This window comes from Oncorhynchus nerka, linkage group LG15 (genome assembly GCF_034236695.1).
Source record: "Oncorhynchus nerka isolate Pitt River linkage group LG15, Oner_Uvic_2.0, whole genome shotgun sequence".
NCBI classification, from domain to species: domain Eukaryota; kingdom Metazoa; phylum Chordata; class Actinopteri; order Salmoniformes; family Salmonidae; genus Oncorhynchus; species Oncorhynchus nerka.
Window position 1 is genome coordinate 90,086,204 of NC_088410.1, and position 14,422 is coordinate 90,100,625.

Consider the following 14,422-nt stretch of genomic DNA (forward strand, 5'->3'; position numbering starts at 1 on the left):
TTTGTAGTCTGTAATAGTTTGCAAGCCCTGTCACTTCCCTACGAGCGTCGGAGCCGGTGTAGTATGATTCAATCTTAGCCCTGTATTGGCGCTTTACCTGTTTGATGGTTTGACGGAGGGCATAACAGGATTTCTTATAATCTTCAGGGTTAGAGTCCCGCACCTTGAAAGCAGCAGCTCTACCCGTTAGCTCAATGCGAATGTTGCCTGTATGGCTTCTGGTTGGGGTATGTACGTACACTTACTGTGGGGATGATGTCCTCAATGCACTTATTGACTGATGTGGTGTACTCCTCAATGCCTTCAGAATAATACCAGTTCATGTTCCAGTCTGTGCTAGAATAACAGTCCTGTAGTTTACCATCTTCTTCATCTGACCACTTTTTATAGACCGAGTCACTGGTGCCTTCCTGCTTTAATTGTTGCTTGTAAGAAGGAATCAGGAGGATGCAATTATGGTCAGATTTATCAAATGGAGAGCGAGGGAGAGCTTTGTATGCGTCTCTGTGTGTGGAGTACAGGTGATTTCGATTTTTTCCCCCTCTGGTTGTGCATTTAACATGTTGATAGAAATGAGGTAAAACTGATTAAAAAAATGTTTTAAGTTGCATTAAAATCCCAGGCCCGTAGGAGCGCCACCTCTGGGTGAGCGGTTTCCTGTTTTCTTATTTCCTTATACAGCTGACTGAGGGCAGTCTTTGTGCCAGCATCCATCTGTGGTAGTAAATAAATAGCCACGATGAAAACTCTCTTGGCAAATCGTGTGGTCTACAGATTATCATTAGATACTCTGCTTCAGATGAGCAAAATCTAGAGACTACCGGGTGGGACTAGGAGTTAGAGGGGATAGGGGGTTGTTTGTGGACAGAGTCTGCTCACTTCACTTAATCTGACTCAGAGAGTTGACCTCCTTATTAACCTCCACTTTCATCCATCTCGTCTTATCTTGTTACCAACGTCACCGTCTCCCACCAGCGTCTAATTAAAAGATAACCACGGAGACCCTTTCCTTCCTCGTATTCAGGAGAATCTGTGTATGTGTTACTAATGAATCAGGCCCAATAAGGAATCTCAATTGCAAGATTAAACCTATTTGGTCCAAATGTTACTTGTTGCTAGTCTTGTGCAGTGGCAAGGATGGAGAGGGCTGCTGCTGAAGATGAATATACACAAAGAAGGTCATCTGATAGAAGGGGTGTCTCGCATGTCTATTAAATGTTCCTGCACCACCAGCTGTATGTGGACACAAATGGTGAAAGGTTATGAGTTTCATGGAATTGAAGAAGAACAGGTGAACAAATAGAAGAAAATGAACATTAAGTGAGCTGCTCATGATGAATGTATTACATCTGACACTATGCTGGATATGCTCATTAGCTTTCTGTTTGCAATTATTCATGATTAGATGTACATGGCAACACCTCAAAGTGCGTCCAAATGGTTGTTGCAGTGTGCCAATCAATTCTTTAATTGCCTTAATTATTTGTTAATTTCTTGCTTTTTCAGTGGCATCTGACTCAAAGTACTATGGCATCGCTCTCTCTCGTTGTCATCTGTGAGACATTAGGTTGGCAAAAATGTACACAAATCAGCACTTGTTCGTTTTTTTACAGAAAACTGAGTCAGTCCTGTGACATTTGTTTTGAATAGATACAAAATGCTATGAAGAGGGATTGTGTTTTTTTTTTACCAGAATGTGTGAGTGAGTATTGAGAGCCTGTCATGTGTATTAAGTGAAATGGCAGTAACTGCCACAACATTTGTACTGGAAAACATAATCAGATTTTTATTTGAAATGGATAGCAGGATTCACACTTCAATTCATCCAAGTCAAATTAGAGATATTGTAGCATCCTTGGTGTAACACCAGAAACCTCCCCAAGAAGTTCCGCCTTCTTGTAATAGCATAGAACTGGCTGACATACACGGTTGCAGTTTTGAAAATCCTGATCACATATAGAATTCCCTATTCGTTACACTATTCCCTATTCGCTATTCGTTACACTAGTCCAGAAATTGACCCCAGGGCTACCCTTTAAGCCTATGCACTCTACATGGGGTCGGAAGATTGCAGAGATTTCTGTTTTTCAGGGATACAGTATTTTCAACCTACTTTCCGTTTCCCCTGAAAACAGATATGGGGACTCTGCTCAGATGTCTTTTTACGCCTGCTTTGTTAGATTAAGGCATTTGAGACAGACTGTCCCCTGGGGCTCTGCTTTTCTCCTACCCTGTCTGTCTTCTATCTCAGTGCTTTCCCCTGTCCTGTCCTCTGGCATTAGGGCCTGAGTACTGTCTCATCACACATACCTTCAGCTGAAGGCTTTTAATGAAAGGTCTACATCAACACCCTGACAGTAATGGTGTCAGTGGGACAGGTTGAGGCCCTTAGTCCCCATCAGGGGACATCTGCTCATCTGCCACCTGGAATTTGCAGACCTGCCTTTTTAAATGAGAGTTGTTCCAGACCTGAATAGGACAGGCTTGGATAGACAAGCGTGCAGACAAGAGAGCCACAGACAGTAGCACCAATGGATATTCCAGGTGTTCTTCCCTGGATCCTGCATAAGGTTCTGCTCCGTGGCCATGAGTCATCATGCCATGTTTACTGATGACACAAATCAGGGCATTACCTTCACCATTACTCACCGCCATCACCCATCCATCGACCACTCATAGCCTGCTCAGTTTTGTTCCTCCAGTCCTCGAAAGGCCCTCAAAGGTCAACGTGGCAGAGATGACTGCCCTCTCTCCCCCTATCTACGCACCGCTGTGAATGAGTGCCTCTGCTTTGGCCCTATTCGCCTGCCTGCATGGCTGGGCCCTGATCGCAGGCGTAAGGGGGTTAAGGTAATGCTAGCTGACATCCTGAGAAAACTGAGATTGCGTCGAGGGCTTTGTGGGTATGCGGGGACAGCAAAGAGGAGGGGTGGGGTTTGTTTGGGGGCTAGGGGGTGAGGGCAATGTCTCACAATGCACATTTAACAGCCTTTTAAAAGCTCTGAGAGGGACCAACCTGGCGGCAACTGCTCACGGGCGGAATCGTTGTCAGGGCAACAATTCTTCAGAGTTCTGATTTCCTAGAATGCCATGGATGGAATTCATCATCATGGAGCCTGTGCTGTGATGCGATAGCCTGACACGATGCTCTAGACACGCTGCGACCCCGGGTCTGGCCTCGCCATAGTCTCTGTGTAATTACAACCGCTTGTACTGAATCATAATTCAGCTACCATGCAGCAACCTCTGTAATAACATCCCGTACTCCTGGAACACTCTCTCCACTTCCCTGTCAGTTCTATCTCCCATCGCGTAATGCTATGTAGAGGCTAAGCCTGACTGTCCACTGAAAGATGTCCTGGCTTCAGTACAGTCCAATGCTTTGTTATACAGACAGTTCTCACAGTAAGTCAAAGGGAAGCAAGAAAGAATGTACACTGTGATTGCTCAATTAATTCAATTAGCTAATAGGACCAAATTACAAGCGCAATTGGAAATCTATTTAATAAAAATCCCAGAATCAATTTGAAACCCAGCGATGAAAGAGCTCCTTTCTTATTGGTATTATTTCTCCCGCCACTCTTTTCTGACCTCCCTTTGTGTTCCGTGCTCTCATCTCTCTGCAAAAGATGGAGAATGGCTTTAGAGTGAGAATGAGAGAAACGCCTGACACTCCATGGGAAGTCTGTAGGGCTGTGGGGGGGTTGGGGGTTGGGGGGAGGGTAGAGACGACCAGAGGAGATCACAGCAGTACAACTGAACACATCAGAAAACATTGCTGTAGGCAAGCATAAGTCAACAGTGCCTAATGTGAGCCATCGGTATGCATGATGTTAAATAGATTGTGAAAATGCTCTTTTTATGACTAACATGGAGCTTTTCATTTATCCTAGAGCTGAACCTACCTCCGCAAAACAACAAGAGCATCCCTCGGGGGAAGACAGACAGAGAACACCCATGGTGGGGTACAGGGATCCGAGATTTTAAAACATCACACACTCTCTCTCGTGGTCGCATCCACCCCATCAAGTGTGTGTGTGTGTGTGTGTGTGAGTGTGAGAGAGAGAGAGAGAGAGAGAGAGAGAGAGAGAGAGAGAGGGGGGGGGGCAGAACGAGAGAGAGAGAGAGGGGGACAGAACGAGAGAAAGAGAGGGGGACAGAACGAGAGAGAGAGAGAGAGAGAGAGAGAGAAAGAGAGAGTGTGCATACACATGCCAGTGTGGGTGGCTGTGTTTGAGACAGATATTCACATAACTTCAATCATGGCCTTGCTTTAATGCGCATGGTCGACTGTTGTACAGACCTTCTCTGAAGACACACATGATCAATTTAAGCGCTTTGAATCCATTTCTGGCAACACCTTATGACGACACCCACATATTAGGCAACAGCTTAAAGGATACAACACATGCTGTTCCTGAAAAGTACTGTATTTCATATGAATCCTCCAGAGGAGGTTGGTGGCATCTTAATTTGTGAAGCCGGGCTAGTGGTAATGGCTGAAAAGGAAAAGATGGAAGGGTATCAAATACATCAAACACATGGTTTCCATGCGTTTGATGCAATTCCATTCGCTCTAGTTTCAGCCATTATTATGTGCCATCCTCCACTCAGCAGCCTCCGCTCTAATCCTCAAATTATTATTTTTTAAACCATTTCTGTGAGCAATGATTTAACAGAGTAATGATTTATGAAAAGAAGGACCTGATAAATAATAATGCAATGGGTTGTCTGTGGAAATGCACTCTGAATGGGTTGTCTGTGGAAATGCACTCTGAATGGGTTGTCTGTGGAAATGCACTCTGATGGGTTGTCTGTGGAAATGCACTCTGAATGGGTTGTCTGTCACTGAATGGGTTGTCTGTGGAAATGCACTCTGAATGGGTTGTCTGTGGAAATGCACTCTGGATGGGTTGTCTGTGGAAATGCACTCTGAATGGGTTGTCTGTGGAAATGCACTCTGAATGGGTTGTCTGTGGAAATGCACTCTGAATGGGTTGTCTGTGGAAATGCACTCTGAATGGGTTGTCTGTGGAAATGCGCTCTGAATTTTTATTTGACATTATTAAAGGTGAATGGGACTTGGGGAAGTGTTGTTGTTAAATTAGACATGCCTTGCTTGATCTTTCCCTATATTCTACCTGATGTGCTACTGATGAAGCTATTTACAATTTTGTGCAGTAGTATTTACTGATTTCCAGAAACGTGTTCTCTTCTAATGAAAACAATGTGTTGATATTCTGTGAACAAAACACTTTAGTATTCATTGATGGCAATTGTATTTACACTTTTGCAAAAGTGTGTCTCAGATATGCAATCCAGGTCCAAAGGCAAGAAAATTAGCAGACATTCTGCAAATGTATTTAAACATTTGATCATGGTTGTTCTGCTATATCTAGGTACGTTTAAGCACAGTTGAATAAATACAATTCTTACGTCTCCAATTGAAAAACTGTAACCATAAAGCTCCAGAGCTGATGGACTTCCTCTTTCCTCTATAAAAAGTCTGATCTTGATTGTGTCTATTGAACAGACAGATGGCAAAGGCTGTGTGGTTCCGTCATACAGTCCTAGTACAGTATAAGCACTGTGTCTGTAGATCACTTTAGATCACTGTGAAGTAGACCAATGGCTGTGCAATGTTGTGCAATACTGTGACTGAATGAATCACAGCAAAGCAGCACCATGAGCATGACCATGTGTATTTGCTGCAGAGTGTGTGTTTGTCTGTCTAACTTTGGAGCAAACGTCAGCGTAGCTGGTGTACGTGTGTGTGTGTGTGTGTGTGTGTGTGGGTGTGTACGTGTGTGTACTAGTGTGTGTGTACGTGTGTACGTGTATGTTGTCCAGTCCAGATCCAATCTGAATATGGCCTCATTCCGAAGGTGTCATCCTGTCATCCACGGTAAGGTGAAGAAGGAATACAATCTAATCAGTCTTGCTGCTCATATAGTTCAATGAATCATCAGAAGGCATCATAAAAAATAATGCCTGTCCTCTTATGTCTCCAACCCCAACATCAACACCATCATGTAGCCTGCCGATCCCCAGCCCCGGATCCAGCTCCAGCCTCAGACCCATATTATCACAGAAGGTAAATCTATTTCAGAGCGGAGGAGACCATTTTGGAAGGTTTGGATGGATGAGTGATGTGTGCGCTTCCTTCCCCTCCCCAGGTAATGGTCCATACATAACTAATCATGACGTCTGAGGTAATAATTATAGTTACCTGCTAACTTGCACCTTTAAATTGAAGCGAAAGCGACAGATACAGAGAGAGAGACAGAGAGAGAGAGAGACAGAGACAAAGAGACAGAGAGAGAGAGGGGGGGAGAGAGAGAGAGACACACAGACACAGAGAGAGAGAGAGAGAGAGAGAGAGAGAGAGAGAGAGAGAGGGGGGGGGGGGAGAGAGAGACACACAGACACAGAGAGAGAGAGAGAGAGAGACAGCGAGATTTGCACTCTGTCACAATGGTAAGTTATTCTGGGTGACTGACACTGTTGCTAATAGAGAACCTTTACTCTTAACATGCGATTACTACATCTATTTTTGGACTTTTAATTAATGATATATAACCACTGATTCTTGAAGAATATAACTTATAAATGCCTCATGGGCTGACTTCAACTGTCATACCCCATCAGAACCCAAAATATAAGCTTGTTTTACTCCATTGTTTATAAACAGTGTAGTAGTAAACGAACACTATTTAGCTTTAAAACATGGTTAGAACGATCACCTTCATATCAAGAATGTTCATTCCTGGCATTTGTAGCTCTGGATATTCATTTGAGAGTGGTTACATTTCTCCGGCCCCGTCCCTCAGCTGTTTACTCAAAAAGTGGCAGGGTAGTACCTCTTTGTTATCGTTGAACTGCAGATTGCCCCTTTAACACCAGTTAGCATTTCTTTCATCACTCTTTAGAGAGCAGAAATTTAAAAAAATGTTTTAGAAAATATCAGGTTGAGTTGTTATTCTTAGTGCCTATGAAAATGACTCCCACGTGGGTTATTTTATTGCATTATTGCATGCAATTAAAATACTGCAAGGATCGAATGATGACAAGGTATCAGATGGCTAACAAGCAACGGCACAGGCATTTTCAACCAAATGACGTTTATGCATGGCAAACGATCCAATCAAAATCCATGTCACAGAAAGTGTGTTACAGTGAATTGCCAGAGAGAGGATAGTGTGACTAAAAGTGGATATTCAGAACAGGGCTTATATCAAATCAAATTAAATCAAACTTTATTTGTCACGTGCGCCGAATACAACAAGTGTAGACTTTACCATGAAATGCTTACTTACAAGCCCTAAACCAACAGTGCAGTTCAAGAAGAGTTAAGAAAATAAAAAATAGTAAAAAATAAAAAGATATCTTTTTATAACACAATAACTTTTTTAGAGTTTTTTAAATTAAATTTTTGTTTATTTGGTAAATATTTTCTTAACACTTCTTGAACTGCACTGTTGAAAATGCTATGATCAGTGGCTCAGCCACAGCTCTCATTTTAGCTCATGTTCTTTGGCATGTAAACATAATGATTGTTCCTGCATTAGAGCAGTGAAATAGACTCCATTTCAGGACATCTTTTCCTTTGAGATTGATATGACACACGTGTTGCTATCAGGGAAGTTTTTTTTGTTCATCTTGCTGCTCTCTAAATTCAACCATTGTCAGTGTTAATGTGTTGTAACCTGATGTTATGGTTGTAGTTAATTCAACAGAAACAACTCCTCTCCACGTTTGTGCGGGGTTGTCTGTGGAAATGCACTCTGGATGGGTTGTCTGTGGAAATGCACTCTGGATGGGTTGTCTGTAGAAATGCACTCTGAATGGGTTGTCTGTGGAAATGCACTCTGAATGGGTTGTCTGTGGAAATGCACTATGAATGGGTTGTCTGTGGAAATGCGCTCTGAATGGGTTGTCTGTGGAAATGCGCTCTGAATGGGTTGTCTGTAGAAATGCACTCTGAATGGGTTGTGTGTGGAAATGCACTCTGAATGGGTTGTCTGTGGAAATGCACTCTGAATGGGTTGTCTGTGGAAATGCACTCTGAATGGGTTGTCTGTGGAAATGCACTCTAAATGGGTTGTCTGTGGAAATGCGCTGTGGGTGGGTTGTCTGTGGAAATGCGCTCTGAATGGGTTGTCTGTGGAAATGCACTCTGAATGGGTTGTCTGTGGAAATGCACTCTGAATGGGTTGTCTGTGGAAATGCGCTCTGAATGGGTTGTCTGTGGAAATGGACTCTGAATGGGTTGTCTGTGGAAATGCGCTCTGAATGGGTTGTCTGTAGAAATGCACTCTGGATGGGTTGTCTGTGGAAATGCACTCTGAATGGGTTGTCTGTGGAAATGCACTCTGAATGGGTTGTCTGTGGAAATGGACTCTGAATGGGTTGTCTGTGGAAATGCACTCTAAATGGGTTGTCTGTGGAAATGCGCTGTGGGTGGGTTGTCTGTGGAAATGCGCTCTGAATGGGTTGTCTGTGGAAATGCACTCTGAATGGGTTGTCTGTGGAAATGTGCTCTGAATGTTTATTTGACATTATTAAAGGTGAATGGGATTTGGGGAAGTGTTGAGAGGCAGAGGCAGGGTGATGGCGTAACCTTCTGTGATGTGTATAATCCAGCCAGTTAGGGGATGTTAAGTGCACTCATTTCACAGTCGATTTCTCACCCGTCAGCCCTAGGAGAATGCTTTGGGTACAATGACTCAGGATATACTCTTAACATTCTTGAGGACCTTTCTATTCTGCATATATTTAGTTTGAGAGAGAGAGAGAGAGATTTGCTCTTTGTCACAATGTGAGAGAGCGAGCGTGTGTGCATGCACATGCGAGTGTGGTCGGCTGTGTTTGAGATAGATATTCACATAACTTCAATCGTGGCCTTGCTTAATGTACATGGTCTACTGTTGTACAGACCTTCTCTGAAGACACACATGATGAATTTAAGCCCTTTTGAATCAATTTCTGGTGACACTTTATGATGACACCCACATATTAGGCAACTGCTTAAAGATATGCAATCCAAACATTTGATAATGGCTGTTCTGCTATATCTAGGTACGTTTAAGCACAGTTGAATAAATACAATTCTTACGTCTTTCATCTCCAATTGAAAAACTGTAACCATAAAGCTCCAGAACTGATGAACTTCCTCTTTCCTCTATAAATGTCCGATCTTGACTGTGTCTATTGAATAGACAGATTGGTTACTTTTCTTTATCCACTGTTAGTAATATGAATGAATGAATCCTCTCAGGAGTCAGGACATTCTGCCTAGTTCATAGTGAATGAGCAGTTTACTCTGCATCACAGATTGTGTAGACAGAGATCAAGACTGCATTGGGCTTGTTGCATTCCACAAACCTTACCTGGGTAGCAATATGGAATGGTCAGTGTTTTTTTAGGCGTCGATGCCTACAGAAAACTCAACTTCTGACACAGAACCCTTATGAATTAATGCCATGGTCACGGAACTTACAAGGGAGCCATACAGACAAATCTTGCCAGTATGAGTCAGTCTAGTGCAGTGTTGCATCTCTCTCTAGCTACCTCTCTCTCTCTCTCCACCTCTCTTTCTCCCACCAACCCCCCTTCCTCCCCCTCCCCCATCTCTCTCTTTCTCTCTCTCTCCATTATACCAACACAGAGCTGCTTGGACAGGGCCTCCAATGAGCAGATGGTATCTGCCGGGAGGAGACTGAAGCTGGAACTCGGGCTCGTGATAGGCTGCACAGCCCAATGGAAGTCCCCTTCCTTCCCAGCCAAACTCTTTACAGATGGAACAACATCGCTCCGGGGGAAGTCATTGGGGCTGTTTTTTGGAAATCCATCCTCCAATTTTTCTTTATCTTCTATATAAAATCCATTTTAAGCAACAATGAACCACTCTCTCCACTCTGTTGAAAATACGCTACCGTTTTTTCTACTTGGTATTTCGATATTAAATGTTGATTACTGTGATTTTATTCACTTTAAATAAATGGATGTCCTAGACACATGACCACTCCGAACTAGATTGGAATGTCAAACAGCAATAACACCATCTATTAAGAACCAGCATAATATGTTATGCATGTAGCCATACATTATTAACTTGGTATAGAATAGAGTAATGCTATCTACTCCATAGCTGCTTACATTCTGCCCCATGGCATATTAAAGAAACTTAAGAACAGTGGGCTACCCAGAGGGCTCTTGCTGAGTGTGCACATGTTAAACCAACCGAGAGCGAGAGAGACAGACAGAGACAGAGAGACAGAGAGAGACAGAGGTACAAAGAGAGATAAAGAGAAAGACAGAGAGAGAAAGAGAGAGGGGGAGGGGAGCAGCAGAGCGACGCAGGGTAAAGTAAATCTAAGGTTGTTTGAGCCCTGCACCTCTTTTTCCATGCAGCGTGTTGCATTGATACAGTAGCCTACGACACACAACCTGTATCCCCCTGGGATCTGCTCACATCACATGTGTTCTCTATCTGTCTAGCATCATGTAGCTAGGCTACCAGTGGCTGTGTTCATTAAGAACATGCCAGAAGGAATAACCCAATAACGGAAGACATCAAATCTATCCAGGGGAACCTCAAAGACCGGGCAAAATTGAATCTAAATAAAAAATGTTGTGCTTAGTCAACCCAGTGATATTTAGAGTACTTTTCCCTTTTAGCTGTACGTTCGTCAAAAACAATAAACAAATTATCTGCAGAAAAGTGCACATTTGGAAGCAATCATGTCAGCGGTCCGATTTGAAGGCAAGCTGAGACAAGGCAAGCTGAGACAAAGATTGAACAGAGCTTATCTTATACCCTAAACAGACATAGTGAGGCCTGAGGTATAGATATCCTGCAAATGGAAACGGCATTATTAATATCATGATGTCATTACTGTAATCTGACTTTCAAGGCAGTGTTCACTTCCCCAGAGGTCATATTCCAGTGCAACCTCTGCAGAAACCAATGTTCTTATCTTCCATAAGACCTGGCCGTTTCAAGTGTATGCCTGTCACCATCTTATTTAAAATGATCATGTTAAAGGGGCTGTGCTGTCAAAAACGTGATTTCTTTGTGTTATATATATATATATATATACAATACCAGTCCAAGGTTTGGACACACCTGCTAATTCAAGTGTTTTTCTTTATTTTTACAATGTTCTACATAGTAGAATACTAATGAAGACATCAAAACTACGAAATAACACATATGGAATCATGTAGTAACCAAAAAATTGTTAAACAAATCAGAATATATGTTGTATTTGAGATTCTTCAAAGTAGCCACCTTTTTGCCTTGATGACAACTTTGCACACTCTTGGCATTCTCTCAACCAGCTTCATGAGGAATGCTCTTCCAGCAGTTCCAGTTCCAGTTCCCACATATGCTGAGCACTGGTTGCTTTTCCTTCACTCTGCATTCCAATTCATCCCAAACCAGGCTGTCAAGTGCCTTTTACTGAGGAGTGGCTTCCGTCTGGCCACTTTGCCATATAGCCCTGATTGGTGGAGTGCTGCAGAGATGGTTGTCCTTCTGGAAGACTCTCCCATCTCCACAGAGGAACTCTAGAGCTCTGTCAGAGTGACCATCGGGTCTTGGTCACCTCCCTGATCATGGCCCTTCTCCCCCGATTGCTCAGTTTGGCCGGGTGGCCAGCTCTAGGAAGATTCTTGGTGGTTCCAAACTTCTTCCATTTAAGAATGATGGAGGCCACTCTATTCTTGGGGACCTTAAATGCTGCAGAAATGTTTTGGTTGCATTCCCCAGATCTGTGCCTCGACACAATTCCTTTAACCTCATGACTTGGATTTTGCTCTGGCATGAACTGTCAACTGTGGGTTCTTATATAGACAGGTGTGTGCCGTTCCAAATCATGTCCAATCAATTGAATTTACCACAGGTGGATTACAAACAAGTTGTAGAAACATCTCAAGGATGATCAATGGAAACAGGTGGCACCTGAGCTCAATTTCGAGTCTTATAGCAAAAGGTCTGAATACTTATGTAAATAAGGTATTTCTGTGTTGTTGTTTTTCATACATTTGTAAAAAAAATAAAAAAAAATGTAAACTGTTTTCGCTTTGTCATTATGGGCTATTGTGTGTAGATTGCAGAGGGAATGTTTTTATTTAATACATTTCAGAATAGGCTGTAACTTCACAAAATGTGGAAGAAGTCAAGGGGTCTGAAAACTTTCCAAATGCACTGTATATATGTATGTATGTATATATATTCACAATTTCACAGGATTATTCCAACTTCATAGTGTGGAAATATATATATATATGTATATATACTGTGAAATTGTGAAAATGATGATCATGTATTTTTAGTGTAAGGGTTGTTTGAAAATACCACCTGAAATGTCAGCATGTTTTGCATCGGAGCGGTTTCAGACCGCCTAGCTACATCAATTTTAGATATTGAGATAAAAACGGTTGCATTGGACCTTGAAGAATACTTGGTCATAAAAGGCTGACTTCCACTGAACATTGGAATTATCATAGGGTGAGGTTGCTAAGAAAATGAATGTGCAAACCCAATGTGTTAACATTTCCAATGAGAAATGTCAAAACTTCTAAAAGCTGTTGCATGGTGCAGCCGAATAGTCCTTCAGACTATCCATGGTGTTCATTTTATGACTACCTATATCCATCACAATTCTTCTCAATTGACAGTTGTGTCAGTTAATAGTTTTCCATTCCATTTGACACGTGTGTCTCCAGATCGTTTTCTAGAGATTGCCAAGAGGATGCTGCACAGCTGTAGAGCATCTGGAGGGGAAAAGAATTCTAACACACCGTTTGCTTTCCCCGCGGGAGTTTTCTCCGGCGTGTCGAACTTATTGCAGTGATGCATATGGTGGGGTATCGTGCTCTTTAGAAGGCACCTCACATTCTGTGATATTTCTAACTCGTCTGAATAGCAGAGAGTCAGTTGCTCATGCACTTCCATAGTGGCTCAAAATAAGTGTAGATATCAGTCGTGAGATATATTCGATCAATTGTAACATTGTTTTCCCCACAAAAGCATACGTGAAGCAACGTAACTTCGTTTGTTCGCTTCCTGACAAAAACATCTCTCGTTGCTCTGCAGTCCGCATAATTTCCGTGTGGACTACGGGTGCGGACACAGACCTGCACACACACGCTGCACCTTTATGCATAAAACAATCAATGCGTGCCTCAGTATTCCTGGTGTTGCACTTCTCAGGATACACATACACCACATAATGAGATCTCGACGTTTCTCTGCAAGTATTTACCAATATTTTGCAATTATGTCATTATAGTCAAATTCGTTAGGCTACACAAACTCCTAGGCTACAACACTTCCGTTTGTCTAAATAATTACTTTCAGTTAATTTTATACAACCACATATAGAGCTTGAGCGAACGGAAATGTGAATAATTTGAATGCCTTTGTCTATCTTCTGCTTTATATTTGAATTTCAAAGTTGACCCATTTTACGGCTACTTACCCCTTTACCGGGTCTGCTCTGGCAGAATCTTCTCGGTGTGAACTGACCCATATCCAATGCACAAACGTGTCAATGTAAGAATCAAGAAAAATGTCGTTCCTGTTTGTAATATTGTGTAGATTACTTGAAGAATGTCCTCGACCTTACTTCCAAAGAGTTCCATCCATCGTTTGAAATATCCCAAAGAAATCCATGCGTTTGAGTAGGCTGTCTCGATCCCAAAGCCGCTGGAGTTTCCAGTGTTTGGAGTGTCCAGTGGAAAGTGCTTCTGAAAGTCTTGACTCGCCTAACTTTCGTTGCCTGCTGCTGATTACAGATAAGTCGAATTGACCGGTGACGTAAAGTAGCCTTTATACTACAGTCACTTAATGTGTTTAAACAACATATATTGACATTTCCTGATAATGAAGATGACTGAAAAGCAAACCTCGCATGCCCGCGAAATGGAGACAGCAATGTCCAATCGATGGAGTGCACTCAGCGCCCACTGAATTCATTTGATCATAATGCAACGCAGCAAAATGCACATTTCATTTTGGTAAAGGGATTGGTATCAATGCCTCTGCTGAGAACCGGATAGAAAGCGCAAATATTTCACAATTACCAGAAGGCAGTTACACCACATGCCAAGAAAGAGTGCGCCATGCACTTATTAAATCGTGCTGGTATTCTTTTTGATTTAGGCTATGTCGATTCGACCACCTGCTACATTACTTGTTTTGGAGTTATACCCTAATCCTGTAAACATTGAATATGTATAAGGATATGTTATGATTAGTCTGCTCAAAAGTGTGTAGCAGACATAGCGCATCTTCACGCTCACGAAGATTTGCAATAAACAGGTGAGGCGCAATTGGTTCGCCTGCCTCAATAAAGATGTTAGATTATCATTTTTGAAAACCGAAATAGTTCATTAGACCTAATCGTTATGTTTT

General features: G+C 42.3%; 1 protein-coding gene across 1 annotated transcript in view; it reads right to left on the reverse strand.

The window, feature by feature from the left end:
• Positions 1–14,044, reverse strand: part of LOC115143500 (metabotropic glutamate receptor 4-like) — a 305,004-nt gene extending 290,960 nt beyond the window's left edge. The window contains exon 1 of the mRNA XM_029683987.2: positions 13,488–14,044. The gene's annotated coding sequence lies outside the window, so the exon portion shown is untranslated. The remainder of the gene's footprint in view (positions 1–13,487) is intronic.
• Positions 14,045–14,422: the final 378 nt, after the last annotated feature.